Source organism: Aptenodytes forsteri, unplaced genomic scaffold (assembly GCF_000699145.1).
Source record: "Aptenodytes forsteri isolate BGI_AS27 unplaced genomic scaffold, ASM69914v1 Scaffold270, whole genome shotgun sequence".
In the NCBI taxonomy this organism is placed as follows: Eukaryota; Metazoa; Chordata; class Aves; order Sphenisciformes; family Spheniscidae; genus Aptenodytes; species Aptenodytes forsteri.
This window is the reverse complement of record NW_008794631.1, coordinates 935359-952168: the sequence shown is the minus strand read 5'-3', so window position 1 is coordinate 952168 and position 16810 is coordinate 935359. Positions and strand designations below refer to the sequence as shown.

The window sequence follows — 16810 nt, the reverse complement described above, 5'->3', positions numbered from 1 at the left end:
TTTTACAGTTGAGTGCAACATGGCAAAGTGGGATCCAAAAGTAAAGTTGGAATCTTTCCTTGCACATAACCAGGCAGCAGGATCCTGTATATCCTGCACTTCTGTGGCCACAAAACTGTGTTACAAAATCAAAGCTTTAATTTAAACAAACCTTTCTAGTTTGTATGGTTGCAAACAAAACCAAATATAAACAGTGTGTTCCCTATGGACTACAGAGAATGGGAAGCTCTAGTTAGTATGGATGAATAATGCCATGCAGAACAGTTCCTTTAGGCTTCAGCGATGACCCAAATTGAGATCTCTCCTGCTAGGACATTGAATTTCCCTTTTTTCCCCCCCTCTTTTGAGTACTTGTAGGATAGTAGACCATTATTAAGGTTGGCTACATTTATGTGTAGCTGATACATATATACTGGATATGTGACTCAGTTTTGACATGCTAATGGTTATAATAATAAAAAGTGTTTTATAATAGCCAGCTGTCTCTTTGTTGATGTCTACCTTTATCTTTTGTGATTTGGCTAGCTTGATAGTGCTTTGACGTTTTGTCATCAATACAATGGATATCTTGTGCAGTCATTATGTACATGTAGCATGTTAAGTAATAGTACTATTGACGGAGTTAGAAATTGAGGTCAAATTGGTGAAAACTCATTCTAGATCACTTATAATTTTCTTTTGATTACAAAGTGAGTTAGAATTTTAAAATTTGAGGGTTGCTTTTTTTCTTTTGAAACTTGATTACAGGTTACTTTGCAATCTAGCATCCAAGTATATAATTCGTTATTTGGTACAAAACTGTTTAGTCTTAAATAAAAATTGGTTTTCTGCTATGTTCAGGAAAAAGGGAGGAGGAAGGGAGGAAGCTGTCTTCATAAAGTATTATTCCAGAATGGGGTGTAATTTGTACTTCCAAGTTTCATTCGTGCAAAAAGCAAGTCACTTAAAGCACAAGTAGTGGAAGTAGTGATGTATTAGAACTGGAGAAAGTCTGTAAAATTACCTTGGTGTTCTTAACGCAATTGCACTTAGGAGAACTGTAGAAAATTGTGGCTGTTGAGAAGAAAAGTTGGTCCAAAATTAGATTGAAAATGAGATGTTGATTAGAAAATTTTGTTATTAGTTTTACTTTTAATATTTTTTGTACTAACATCTAAGACTTAATTCATTTGCATGTGAATTTGTGCCATTGTCTGGAAGTTTACTGGGGGAATTGGCAGTAGTTTTCTAAACTAAAAATGCATCTAATTTCTCTCCTTCCAGCCCCCAAGTATAGAAATCAGATACTTGAAAGTGAGTGTTTAAACAAAATGATGGCTGATCTTTTAGTACTCTAACATCTGGGGAGGGGCGGGGGGGAGAAATTATTTCGTTTTGAAGTGATGTATCTGCTAATAGTATGCCCTGAAAAACTGTCTGTTTTAAATATGAAGATGAAATAGCTTGTGTATTACTGATCACTTTTGTTGGTAAACATTGTAATGTAATGTGCAATTAGATTCTTAGAATTGTAATTAGTTATTGCTGCATTCATCCTTTGCGATAGTGTACTCTAACTTGGTTTGAGGTCTTTAGCTGTCATTATGATACAGTTCTGTAATAGTAAATGGAATTATCTATAAACTACTTAATAAAACTTCGTTTTAGAATGTAGTGCTAATCTCTATATGGTCAGTGCCGGCTGAATAAGAATACTGCATATATCATCTCTTGGAGATAATCTAAAATATTCTCTTGCTCTTTCTACTACCAAGAATCGTGTGTGCATGGCTGCCTTTTACTGTAGATTGCACAATTACTAGTCTGCTGGCTATGCTTTATTTATAGGTACTTCAGTGTCAGTATGTTACCTGTTTGTTCTGAAATGAAAAATGAGAAAAACAATGCTTGTGGTTGCTGAACAGGTACAAGGAAGAAAACAGATCATGTTTGGGATCTGCGATCTCTGCATCCGGCTATTTACAGGTGTCTGCGAGGCTTGATATTGCAGCTAATGCATTTGTATAGAAACTATTTTCCAGTTGTCCATTTAGCCTGGAATTATCAGTTAAACTTAATAGACGTGCATAGTGTGATATCTGGCTTCTTTGTCTTGAAACGTATAGTATAAAAAGTCACTGGATCAGCGTTTTGGGGGGACTTGCCAATGTGGTTGTACAGCTGTACTGGCTGTTGTAGAAACAATTCAGTTTTCAGTTTAAGATATTTGTCACTGAGGAAGTAGTAAGTACAGCATCCAACAGATCTGATATTGTTTGCAGTAAGAATTTTTGCAGGGAGATAAAACGGTTTTACAGAACCTTTCTTATGCATAAAGCATGAATGTATGCCATAAAATGCGTGTTCCCCAGGCCGCCGAGTTACTGTCATTGCCCTGGAGATGATGAGGCTGCCCACAGCAGTGTGCGGTGGCTTCCTGTGCTTCTGTTGTGCCAGTGAAGTTGGAGAGAGGGCCTTTTAAATTTGGGTGTGCATAAGGCTGAGTAATTGTTGGATAGCCTAGAGCATGGTTTCTGGAGCAGGTTCAGGACATTGGTGCTTGTTATCTGAGCTCATCTAAGCTGGTTGGGGGCATTACTTTGGAAGTGGCTCCATTTCAGCCGTGTGGGCAGCACTCTGCCCTGTAACTTGCTTTTTGAGTCAGGACTCAGCAAGATTACTTTCTTTGAGGTGTATAATGCTAGTGAAGTGTTTTCTGTAAATATAGCTGCTAATTTCCAGGTGTTCTGGTGTTCACATTAAATGTAACTAAAGGGTGAAGTGTTTATGAACTACACACATATAAATATAAAAAGTTGATGTTAAAGTATCCTTTTCATATCTAATGTTTTAAGAACCATTGAAAAATTAACCTTAATAGGAACTGGGGTTACTCTGTAATATTTAGCCATAATAAACATTTCAACATTTATACCTCATGAACTGTATTTGTTTTCTCTAAATTGTATTGTTTCTTCTGGTAGTGTTTCTAGACTTTTCTTAAAGGGCTGTCTCAGTCTTCAGTGTCTTGTTTTCCTTATTAATCAGTTGTCATTGGACATTGATTTGTCTTTAAAATCTTCATAAGACAGTGAATTTCATATTAGTCATATTCTAAAAGACTGATCAGTATTTTAAATCATGCTACTTCTGAAATTACTTGGTTTTGTAGAATAAAAACTTAACAAGTGCCTCCTCTGAAGATAAGACATAAAGTAGGCAGAAATATGCATTAAACTGAGCTTCATTCTTGATGCTTTCAGAAGAAGACTTTTAAATAGTGGTTTAAAGCAAATAATTCTACATCTGAAATATTACAGCTCACTCTCCATTAGAAAAAAAGTCAAGTTTGCCTCAGTAGGCTGCTTCCTTCATAATCCTTTGTAATCTCTTCAAGGATAAGATAGTTGTTGAAACAATTGAGAACCCGACATAAATATTTGGTCTGTTTGAAATCCAAAGTGTATTCTCTGTATTTCTCTGCTGTATAGGGTTTTTGGAGGAAAGTACATGCTTAAGTCAGATGCTTAAGAAAAGAAAACTTCCGGAAGTAATACTACCATGGTTAGTATCTCACAGTTAAAGAAAATCTTAATTGTGAAATTGTAGTTATGTCTGTTTATTAATATAATTACACTTGCTTAAGTAGTGGGCGTGTGTTTTTGTTTTAGTGTAATGAGGTGTGGAACAAAGAGTTGCTTTTCAGTGTGTCTTTTTTTTTTCTAAACACTGAATCAGGAAATCCCTCTTTTGTTGTTCTTGTCTTGAAATTACGCTGGTAACGTGGTTTGAACCAACACCCAAGTTGATGCAAAGTCATAATTTTTAAAAATTCTTTTCTCCTATCGACTTCATGTACTTAAGAGTAATTATTTGGGGTGGCTTTTCCTAGAGCTATATACTTTAAGGTGTTCAGGCTTCATGAGCCTTATTAGAGGTTGGCCTGTTAAATTTTTTTTTTTTTTTTAAATCATCTGATTTGCAAAGTGCAGAACACTTACAGTCAAGTGACTTTCCAGAGGACCTTTCTACACAGTTGCTATTTCTTGAACAACTGCTTGGTAGCTCCAGCTCTGAAAGCTGTATTGAAACCTCTCCTATAGTAAATTGTCTGGTTTGTTTTCTAATTGTCACTTTAGCCTTGTAGATCACCTGTAGATTACAGCTTAAAGGAAAATGTCATGCAGTATTGTCGTAGTGTTTCATTTGTAATTATATGCACACTCAAATGTTTTGGTTTAAACATGGCTTTTTGGCATGGACGCAAAGGAAAGGGCTGTGTTTTGCACGACTTGAAGTTACGTTAAAGAAAAAGCACACTGATTTTAAAATGCTTTTATTGTTCACTGAAAAAAACTTGGAGTGGTTTAATACTGGTATCTTCTGGTGATGGATCATGTTCTGATTAGAATTACCCCTTTCATTTGTTCACTTTCTGGGGCAGTTTGTTTATCAAGCCAACCAGTGGTACCAAGAGCCTCAGATGCTCACAGCTACTTGTTCATTGCTAGTCTGATATCCTGCCCCCCTAATTTTAAAGTCAGGAACAAAATCATTAAGCATATGGCAGGATAGGAAGAATAATTAAGTGAAACATAACCTGTGGATGGGCAGTACAATTCAGTAGAAATGGTTTTGGGATGTTCCCCGTTCTTGTTGATCTGCTGTGATTTGAAATCTTCTTAAGGTTTCTGTAGTGTCCCTACTATCACAGTATCTGAGTACGTGTTTGGCCATTGGTGTGACCTTCATACTTGGCTTCTTAGGATCAGTGAAATATCATTGCTGAGTATTCGTTGCCTAACTTTGCCATTATTTTAGAGGCCTCTAGGCTCTACTACCATACAAATATAGCTTAAATTAAAACATACTTTCTTTTAAACCTACTGGAGGAAAAAGAGAGTGAGTTTTGACCTTTCCAGTCAGTTCTTAGCTTCCCTGGGCCATATTGTTGCATTACTGGTTATGGAGCTTTCCCTTGTGTATACAGTCAGGGGTGTACACTGGCATACATATCTTACGAAGAAAAAGCATATTATGGAAAAGAACTAGCAAAGCCTTTTTTATTTCTTGAATGCGTCCTGCCTCCTTTTCCCCTGTAACTTCACTTCTTCAAAATACTTCAATTCTTCTAATTCTCTCATCCTCTGAAAACTGTCACGTACTCCATGCTACGACCTTGGCTGCAGCCCATTTTGACCTACGTGCATGACAGCTGACCACCTGTTCTGGTACTGCTGTGCCAGTGGGCTAGGGCCAGGTTAGACAGCACTCTTTCAGTTCCCAGGGTACTCTTTCCATAAAGACAAGTAGTAGTCTGGGTTCAACTGTTGTGTGGCAGATATGGCTCCCTTAGGAAACTAGATTTAAAAAAAAAAAAGAGAGATTTTAAGTTGCAGGTATTCTGTTGACAGGATTATGAGGTTTCAGTGAAGTACATGAATAAGAAAGGTTCTTTGAAGACTTTTGTAACCTTAAAAAAAAAAAAAAAAAATTTACTGCTTTTCGTGTACTGGTTCTGTGGATATGTGTTCCAGCGATGATGTCGACAGAGTATTAAAATTGATAGCTTAATACTTAACATGTACCTGATGGGGATGCCGAAGCAAAATATGTTGAAATCAGGAGAACTAGCAGAGATAAAAATGAAAGAAATAGAAAACTGGTGGAACTCCAAATGGAGCCAGGGTATTCCTAGAGATGACACATTCCTCTGGAGTAATCTCTATTGATGGAGTAATGCCTCACCAGTAGTGTATAACTCCTTTTTGTGGAAAGAAGTTGATGAAGGTTTTTTGAGAAGGCAGAATAGATGAACTCTGAAGATCTTTCTGTGGAAAAGCAGCAAATACCTCTTCAAGATGTGAAAGGTCAGTAATCTAACAGTGAGTTTACTGGCCTGCAATGCATGATTTTCTACTGAGTTACTTTCAGGTGAGAGCTTGAAGTAGATTCATGTGACTACTTGGCTTCAATTAGAAAATCTTCTCTCATACTTCTTTGTTGCCCCCCCCCTTTCTTTTGTAATGCAATGAAATACGGTTTGCAGCATGCTTGTTCTTCTTGCCTTTTGTGGTGTTTTCCTGTGCCTTTTTCTGATGTTGGGGAAAGAAACCTGCACAAAGTCCAAAACCTGATGGAGGAGGAGAAACTTTTTACAGTGTATTATTGTTGAAACTTAATGTTGGGGAAAGTCAGTTAATCTACCTATTTGAGCTTATCTAGAAGCCATAGCTCTTAAAATACTCTCACAAGTTGCTCATAGTGCAGTGGTTTTTAATCACTCAATATGAAAAAAGCATTTTTTGTTTTAATTTTTGTTAAGGTCATTTTAAACATTTCCCTCACTGTGCACTAGCTTAGACTTGTACTGAAGGATGCTTAAAGACTCTAATGGCCAGAACTGAAGCTGGTGTTTAAAATGATTGCTCTTCAATTCTCAATTTTTCATTGTTTGCAATGACAACATTAATTGGAATTGCAGTGCTTACTGGACAACTCTTAAAGAGCCTTTGGGTTTTTATTTTCTTTATTAACTGTTTGGATGCAAAGCTTCTTGAGTAGATTATATGAAAGCCAACTTCAGTATGGTATCTCTTACTGGATGCTTGCTGTCATACAAGTCTTGAGTTCTGATGACTAACATTAAGTACCAAGTATTATTATATTAAAATATTACTTTGAAAAATTAAGGAAAGGTTTTGTAAAGCTTTGGTGGTTGTATTTAAACTGAACTGTTTCTTGTGTGGCAGCATTTTGAGACTGCTGCTCTTTTGGAAGAGACTTCTACCTAAGTGTGTGGATGTGAACCCATAATTTGGCAAAAATCTGCCCGTAACCTAATTAGCTTTTATTTCTTTAAACAAGTGACGATTCTGTTCGAAACATTTTCTTTTTGCTATTTCATATATCATTTCCTTGTCAGTGTCGTAACAAATGGTATGAATTCTTTTACTTCTATCTGTATTTAAAACTGGATTTCTAATAGTTTTCATGAAATTCCCTGAATTCATCTAATGAGATACTGTGCTCTGCATTGTGTAGGTGTCATCTTCACTGTCTTTTTTTTTTTTTTAAGCTTTGTGGAGTTTTTCAGTACTTACCTACATAATTAATCCTGTCATGGTATTAGCTGTCTTCAGGCCAGTTGTAACTTTTGCTGTGTTTCTAACTACATAAATATTTTTGCTCTAGGTGTTTTTTCTTATCCTAGCTTACCAGTTTTTCATTTTATTTCTAAATAAAAATGTCCTTGCTGATTTTACACATCATCATATGTGTATGCTGAGATCAGCATTTGAACCTGGTCCTTGTTCCTGTTGGTGACAGGTTTGTAGGTTGCAATTTAACTGAAATGAATAAATCTGGTTTTTTGATATTAGAATAAGAATAGTCACTGCATGATGTTCTAGTTATGCTTTTGTAGATGCTCAGATGTAATGGTGTTTAATGTAATGTGTGAACTTAAACACATCTTGGAGAAGGTACCTAACTAATGGGTACGTTTTACTTCTTAAACTGGTTATCAGGTGGCCAACACTTGTTTTGATTCTACCCTCAAAAGTCAACAGATTGTCCTGAGCTGTCATGGTGCATTGGTAGGGTGTGAGCTAAAAGTTGCACATCTTGTAAGCAATGACCTGTTAGAAGTCACACTACTACTGTTTCCAGTTCCTTAGTCCTGGATAATCAGATGCCAGTTTACTGCAGGACTGTTTTTGGGGCCATCTTTGCTACAAGTCCGGAGCAAGATCCCAAGCAGAAGTCAGTTTTTTGTATAAATATGCTGTATGAGTGGAAAACTGCTTCTTTCTTCCTGTTGGCTGAAAATGTTAGGCTTGCCTGCTGTATCAAGAAATGCTGACAATTTCATGAATGAATAGGTTAATATTGTAACCAAAGTGATATTCTTGGATGGAGTATTTGTGGTCTAAATATCCAATTGTAGTAAAGCCACTGTGACCCATTAAATGTGACTCTTCTGATTCAATATGCATGTTTTCCCTCTGGCTGATTTTGCAATAGTCAGTTCAGATCTTCGCTGTGAATCCATTTGAAGCTGTTAAATTTGTTCTTTTTCCAGTGTTTTTCTGTATGTAGTATGGCTATTGCACGCAACTGTTTAATTTTGGTTTTTGGATGTTTTTCTGTTGAGCTTCTGAGTATATTTACTGACAAATTAGAGTTTATACCATACTCTTGTCTAGGATTTCTTTTATTAGAGAGAATGAACATCTTCTAAGAAGAATACTTACTCGCTTCTATTCTGGTGATGTAGTCTGATGTTTTTTCCAGTCATTTACCATAATATAATACTTAAGGCAGCATATTTAGACTTACCAGTGGTTGGAGGTGAGAAAGGCTGCTGAAGCTGACTGTTCCATCAAATTAGTTTTTCTGTTTGAGTTCTTGTCAGCCTTTACTTCCATCCCAGTTTTTCACTGTAGGTAATTTTGTTACACGTACCAAGAGCACAAATGTAAGAACTCTTACACTCGTATCTTGGAATGGTGCTAAGTTTCTGTCAGTGTTAATACAAGCTGTATGAAGTGTGTAATGATGCCATTCAATGTAGTTCCTTCCCTCTATTAAGCTTGAAGTGAAAGTTTTTTGGAGGGTCCTGTCTTCCTAATTTCACAAGCAGTTCTGGCTTTGTATCACTGAAGTTTTGACTTCCGTCATTGATGAGGCTTTAAGCCAGAAATTATGCTGATGTCTTATAAACAAAACAAGTGTGTCAAAGCTAATGCAAAGCGCATCATTCTGATACTTCTGTTCATGAAAATTCTATGCTGCGAAGGCTAAACAAGTATTTTTCATGGGGCAGATGCTTCTCCAGAAGGGCAGAAATGGTCTGTGATTTAAAGGAATTAAACTCTTGGCCTTCTGCAGAATGAGAAGCAATGCAACAGAAGGACATAAATAAATGTGGGCTGGATAAAGACAGCAAGTTGAGAAGCAATGCAACAGAAGGACATAAATGTGGGCTGGATAAAGACAGCAAGCGTCGGTTCTAACAGCATCTGGCTCTGGTATTTTACTACTTGGGATGCATGAAGTGGTGCTGCTTTCTATGTAAGGTGACAGCTTGCTTATTTGAAAAGAATCTGAAGCATTCCCAGGTGACATCTCTAACTGCAAACAGCAGTGCTTTTTACAATAACAATTTTGCAGTCTGAAGTCATTATATGTTAAGTTTTGAATTTATTGGCTAATCCTGAATCTTGGGTCCATTTTCTATTGCGAAGTCAGTTAAAAAATAGTAATTCAGTGGTCTAAAAGCAGTTGTTGGATGTCTGTGGAGCACTTTGCAGTACAGGCTAGCGAGCATTATGTTAAAATGAACAACTGTGAAACAAACCACTGCTGAAAAATGTAATTATCAGATAAACAGTTGGTGACACTTGATAAGCTTGAATGGCATGCAGCAACAAAGGGAATTCATTGCACACGTGCATCGATTATTATTACTGCCTTGATGCACATTGCCCATGTCTCCTATCTTTCAAGACTGAATACAAAGCATAGTATTTCTAAAGCATGGTAGGGAACCACGTGTTTTAGAAGCAAGTGACATCGGTCTTCAGTTTGTTCCAGTGTTTTGGAACTTGCTGTCCTTGATCTATTCTCATTAAAGACCTGCATTTTTTTACCTTAAATGTTACTTGCCAGTGATATAACAAAATATTACGTTGTTCTACTGTGATGGAAATGCCTGTTACCAAGGCTCTGGTTGTTGCCAGTCAGACCAATAGTTCACTAAATTAAAGGATTTTGAACTATTGCGCAAAACGTAGTTAGATTTGTATCCTTTTGGAATAATCTGACCTTTGTTACAAATGACGTAATCTCAGGAATATTCTGAAGTTGTCTCATGAAAGATCTGAATGGTTCACCTGTGATATAATATTCTGGTAAAGAGCTAGTTGAGCTTTCATCTGTAAATATCTCCTCAAACCCTATGATGTAAATCTGTAAAACATTTACTTTGTATTAAACTGTGATTCATTAATTTGCCTTCACATCTAGATGATTTTTCTGATGAGGAGATATTGTTAAAGTTTCTGTCCAATGCTGCAGAGTTAAAAGGGAGCTGTAGGTTTCCTGAGAGTAAACTTTTCCGTTTGTCTTGAAAGTCAGCAATTCTCTTTTACCATCTGTTCTTCCTTGGTTTAAGGTATGAGAAAGTTTATTGTCAATTTCTGGTTATTTTTGCTTCACTGTTTTCCTTATTAGCTGTCTACGTCTGCCATTGATGAAGAGCATTTGGTTTGTTTTCTTTTTTTCACCCGCAGAAAATGCTTTACATGACAAGTGGCACAGTCTGTTAAAGAAGCCTTTGAGCAATTAATGTAATACCCTGAAGTAAAAATACCATTGTCTTCATGTAGGATGGCACAAGTAAATAACAGAAGGAGCTCTCTAAAGGACCTGAAGACAAGCTTGACTCTAAACATCAGTTTTCTTGGGTTTTGGATAACATGTGATGGTGTTTTGCTTAATGACCTGTGGAGAGGTTAGCAACATAAAATAGTGTTCATGTTTAATTGTAATTATTTTTAGAGGGATTTCCCTTCTGAACTTACTACGTTTTTGTCACCAGAATTCTAATCTTTTATCTCTAGACTTCTGGTAAAAGACTCAGGGAATGTAGAAACCTTTGAGATGGTTGCACGGGTTTGTGGCTAACCATTCTTCTGTGCTCCCAGCAACAGAACTGAAGTTGTGAAAAGAAATTGTATCATCTCTTTGTAGACGTTTAGTGTATGGCACTCCTTGCTCTGAAAGTGCCAAAGGTAACCTTGTTAGTATGAGTCTTGTGATGCAGAAAGAAACAGTGTTAAACAAAATCCTAACCGCCTTGTTTTCACGTACTCTGAAGCCTGCGTGAGGGGACTAACGCAGGGGTTAGCCTGAGCAGGACGAGTGAAGCCTCTTGTCCTGCACCCCAAGTATGTTCCACAGCACTACCATTTGTGGCCCGTTTATTAACTTCAGTGAAGCCCTAGCGAAGTCAGACCTTGGAAGAGCACAACATTCCCTGCTACACCAAATCCTCTTTTGTGTGTAGATTACTGTATCAATAAAGATAGTGGTTTACATTCAGTTGTTCTGTAAAGTTGTACTGGAATTTTTCCATTTTTATTCTTTTATGGTCTGGGGTGCTTACAGTACGTAACATTTTTATTTGAACGATTATTTCAGGGGTATATTTTTATCTCCTACTTCTTCCTGAGTAACTGAGGCTAAACAACTAAACCAATTGCCACTGTAGGGAAATGTCTTCTGTCAGTGATTTTGCAAAATCAATACCTGCTTCTGCTACAATACAGGTAGAGCTTAATCCAATAATGCATGTTACTTATCGAGTCACTTAATAGACTAACAGTCTAGTGGTTGGAAAACTAAATCCATGTATTTTTCTTATGAGGAAATACACACTGTGTTTCTGAAATACAGTTCTTGCTCTGTACATTTTGGTCCTTTTACCTGCTGCTGTTGAACTGTTTAATAGTGAGGTTACTCTATGATCAAATATTTTTAGTGACTAAATGCAAAGAAATGAGTTGAGACTTGGATGATCGGGCCAGATTTTAGCCTTAGTATTCCTTGAATTGGAACAATGTGGCTTGGAACAATTTGGCTTGAATTATTACAGCTATTTCGGTCTATACCATAAGTAAAAGGATGTGATTTTTATACACTGTTAGACTGTGGTTTGAACTGAGGGCAGTGTCCAAATTTTTATTTGACTGTGAATTTATCTGCTTGGGTCGATTTATGTCAAATGGCAAGCATTCAGATAACTGAATAAAATAAAACTGACTCAGAAGTAGTATTTTATGAACTTTGCAGATACTTGGACTGTTTGAGGTTCTACTCAAAAAACAGCTTCTGCTTTAAGTAACAACAAAAGAATTTATTCCACAACTAGTAGCAAAACATTTTTATACACCTGTCTAATTAGAAAGGAGTTGAGACCTACAAGTTCAAAACATCACCTGTACTATTGTAATCAACAGACAAACTTCTAGGCAGTGTGTGTGTATATATATCTTCTTGTCCCCCAGTTTTGGCACTCTTCTGAAGTTTTCTATCTGTCTGGTTTTTTTGCTAAAAATAACTTAACTTAGAAGTAATTTGCTTTTGGGGCACAGTGTAGAATGCTGTAATTGTATTTTCTAATGCCTATTAAATTGTGTTGAGTGGCTGACTGAGACCAGGCAAAGATACAGACAGCAGGATTACTAGAAAATACAGGAAATCAGAAGGAGGATCAGCATAATGACAGTAGCTGAAATCATTACATGGTACTAATTTGGAGAAAGCAGGTATCTGTAAAGATGGGTGAAGAGGTCTCCAGTTGCGTGCCTCCTGCAGTTTCTTGACTGTGCATATATAGAGTTCTTTTAAAAGGCTTCAGAATAGCCCTCCTGCTAATAAGTGTTAAGCAGCCATTTCTTGCTCAGAGTTTGTGACTAGCTGAAGTCAGTGCCTTTGGTTTTTGAGAAATAAATTTTGAGTTTAATAGCATCAGGGCCTGACTGTAGATGATGCTTGCTTTCTCATTTACTATTTGTAACTTCTCACAAACACATGTTGTTAAGAGGTCAAAATAAAGATCTTTATCAACTAGCACCATAAACTTTGGGAGATAAATGGTATTTCAAGGCAATAAGCACTGTTTGCTTGCATGCCTTTTTACAGAATCATGGAATAGTTCAGGTTGGATGGAATATCTCAAAGTCGCCTGGTCCAGCCCCTGTTCGAAGCGCTTTCATGTGCTTTTTCTTGGGCATCTGCTTTTGTCCTCTGTCAGGAGGAGGATATTGGGTTAGATAAAATAAGCTAGGTCCCATTTTGAAGTCACAGTTGATGACAGTTTGAGTGTTTCAGGAAGGTGCTGGTATGGAGCACTTGGTCAGACCAAAGGTTTTAAGTTCTGTACATAGGTAAAAGGTTTATTGAATTCTTCTAAAACGTTAGTGAGCAATTGTCTGACTTTATGTTCATGCTGAAAGAGCAGTTGTGTTTCAGGCTAGATTTTTCTTTTCTTTTTCCTTGTACTTGGGGTCACACTTGATACTAGAGTTTTCTGAAAGGTCTTTTGTATGTACCTATGGCTACGTAATACCTGGGGAAGCAAATGTAGGTTTTAAGTGGAGAAAGGCAAGGAAAAAGCAAAATCCCGAGTTGTGCACAATGTCAGTTCATTTTTCTATAGGTTATTTTATTGCTGTACACCACTGTTAGGAAAGCCAAGGGTCAAATCCAGCAGGACTATCCTGCTGATGTTCACTGCAAAGTCATATTTTAATACTGTAGGTATGGTAGATCATATTTGGTCCAATGCATGCACATGTCTTATTGAATAAGTTAATGTATACAGTGGTCTGGTATCTGTTGCATTTTTGAACTTCTGATGAAACATAGGCTTTCCAGTCTGGTTATTAAAATTACTTGACAAATGTTTCTGTCAAATCAGTTTGTGATGTTAACTTGATAGTCCAAGCGTTTCCAGAGACAGACAACATTATGATCTAGAGATTCATCATATGGATGAGATGCTGCGTAGGGGTCTTGATCGTTCAGCTTTCTCATTTTTACCATTTAGGCGGTTTCATTTTGCCTGAAAAAAGGTTGACCTACAAAAATGCTTTTACACCATTTCAACCAGAAGTAGTGTTCAGGAAGATGGGAGACATTGTTGGTAGTTTGAAAGGACTCTGAAATCTTTGTGAATCTAATACCCTTTACAGTTTTTCTCTGGCTAAATTTGTGTCCTGACATGCTTTGCAGTTGCTAATCAGGTGAAGTTAGGCCATTTTCAGTTTCTCATTAACCAGATACTGTGAATGTTTTAATAAAAAGTAGTTTTTTAACCAAAGATTAAATAGGATTGCCTCAGATGGAAACTAGCATTCTATTAAATTGCGTATAATGACAGTTCTTATTTGAATATGCAGAGTGTGAAGATCTTTGTCAATGTATGTCTGTCTTTAACAGTTTATTAAAAAAAAAAAATCATACAATTAATGAGTAAACCTGTAGTTGATTATCTTATTCCTTTAGCATTTTAAAACTGATACATTATTGCATCATTTTTCGTGCCATTGGAAAGCAGGACAAGAAAGGCTTCCCTCTTACTAGTAAGATGAGCTGATGGCAGATGAAGAGAATTTTTTCTGCTTGTTCAAATAAGGTTATGTTTGTCAACATTGTGTACTTACCAGTTTCCTTAACTGACTGCTGCTGTCAGCTTAAAAAAAAAGTAAAATCAATTTCATGAATATTGAATATGATTAATATTTAAATAGTTTATTACAATGAAACAATAATTTAAAAAAAAAGCCCAACAGCCATGCTTTACTGAAGATGTTGTATTCTTTACTTGTTTGCATGTTTCTAAGTGGTTTAATTAGATACATATTTCTAAGGTTAGGTTATCCTTGACTTGCAGAATGCAAAAATAAGCACTAAGGTTAGGGCCCTAGCCTCAGTAAAGATGAATCTTTACTGACTGCATTTTGTGGTTTTGGGGAAGTGTTTCATAACTTCTTCTATGTGGGGTTCATACTTACGCTTTATGGAATGCTCCTTCTTGAGAAGTTGCCCTCTCTTCCCAGGTAAGTGGTTAAAGGCTTAATTTGCATTTTCATCCATATTCTTGGCTATAAAACTTTCAGTTCTTCAGAACCACCTTCTCTATCCAATCAACAATAAATTGGTGGGATTTTTTGGTTTTGCTTTTTTCTTGTTGCTTTTTGTAGGTTTTTAATAAGGAGGAGAAAGCTGCTTGCTAATTGTCCAGCTACTGAGAACTAGACCTTTGCAGGTATACCAGAAGAGTCAGTACTTCTAGAAAAAGTGTCACATCTTAAAAGCTGTTTTTTTTTTTTTGTTCAGGTAGACACATTGTTCTAACAACACCCACTGTCAGTCTACTTTAGATGAAGCTTGAGGCTGGCTCTTGCTGGATAAGAATTTGAGAGCCTCTAGCACTTTTAACTCTACAGAAAAGATAAAAGATTAACTTTAACACAGTTAGAAATATTGCAGATTGTGGTATCTTAGAGAGGTGGGTGTATATGCCAAATTTAGGTTGGCAGTAATTGCTGTATATTTCCTCTCCTGAGAATTGTCCCCATGAAGTATCTTTCTTTTTAAAATACCTGGTTTTTCATGTAAGATATTTCTGGTGCATATACTAGTACTGATAGTATTGTCTGAGTGACATGAACACCTCAATAAATATTACCTATTTATTAGGAAGAGGCATAAATATGCAGCTTCTCTTACTTGTAATGAACTGCAGTCTCAATTTGCTGTGTAATATACTACCCCCCCTCCCCCCTTTGGCTTTTTATATAAAGCCTCTTCATAGCTGAAGTTTTATGATAGGTTTTGTTACATATAGAGCAAAAGGATTTAAAAAAACTCAGCTGAGTTTTCTTGATACAGTGAGAAGCTTTTAAATGAGGTGTCTTTTTAAAAAAAAAAAAGCAACTGAGAAATCTTTATTTTGCAGCTAAGAAGACTAAGGTAACCAAAAAGACTATGTTTGTTTCAGTAGATGATCACATATGACTCTTTAGTTAAATTGTGTGTTGATTATGTTTATGCTTCTGAGAATGGAAGATCAAGGGCCATATCTTACATGCCTTTCTACCTGTTTTGTTCAAGCTGCTGTGTCATAGCACTACTGTTGAGTATATTTAGCATCCTTTCACGTCCAGTAAATTGTAGAGATCTTGTTTCTGATGTTTCTGGTTGCAGCTTTTTCATTGATGTACTTTGGACCCTTTCCGGAAGGCTTTTTATTATTTACTGTTCAAAAACATCTTTAGCTCTTTCCACATATTCTAGCAAAGTGACTGCATATGTCAAAACATATGTATAGCTTCAGAGTTACCTGCTTCTAGAAGCAAGCAAAAGCTGTGGTTCTTGAAGCTATTCTGGGAGAAAGCGAGGACTTGATACGCTGGATGTGAAGGTGGGAAAGTCCTGAAAGGGAAGGTGAAAACTGAAGATGAAGGAAACTTCTTGTATTGCTGCTTAATCTTGAAGTAAATTTTAATTTGCAAAAATTATTAGTAAGTGAATTTCCACAGATAAAAAGGTGGAAAAATATGACTGAGACAGATATTCCTGCTGTGTGGTGCCCTCTCGGTTCGAATCCCACGATTCAGATTTAGCACTGGGGTGCTGATGAAGAAGTGGAAACTGCGTGGCTGGCTGGTGGTAAGGTAGACAGGGACAGCAGAGAGCTGTGGTTCACAGGGAAGTTTCCTTGGTCAGATCTGCTAACAAAGGTGAATTTCTGTTCAGCCTCTTGCAATGTGCCATGAGAGGTTGTCAGACGGCACCCTGCTGCCCGCAAGGATTTCTCTTACCTCAAACCTGCTGAATACCACAACTTTTTGTGATTTTTCTTTGACGTGACTGAAGTTCTTGCAAATGAGGATAAGAGGACACATCGGAATCATGCAGTTGGGTGAGGTAGAGGTGGTATACAGTGTTTCCCTAAAAGGTTAGGATAAATGAGTTGCCACTTAACAGTTCTTTACAATGCAGATCTGTTAGGGGAGGCTTGTCTGGCTGCCTGAATCGGGTGGGTACCATGCCTGGGACGTTGTGCATAGACATTCTGTTCAGAATGAATGCAATTGCCGATGTTCTGCTTAAGCTTTTGGAATTGGTCTGAATATTGTATCATGGGGCTTTTTTATAAGCATAAATTCCTCTCCATACCTCTTTCATCAGGAGCTTTTTTGCCTTTTTTGTTACATGTGAGCTCACTGGGTGTTCCCTCTTGAAGGCTTAAATGTGT

General features: G+C 36.8%; 1 protein-coding gene across 2 annotated transcripts in view; it reads left to right on the top strand.

Moving 5' to 3' along the window:
* The window catches only part of SEPT7 (septin 7), a 72035-nt gene that overhangs the window by 3463 nt on the left and 51762 nt on the right, over positions 1–16810 (top strand). The window lies entirely within an intron of this gene.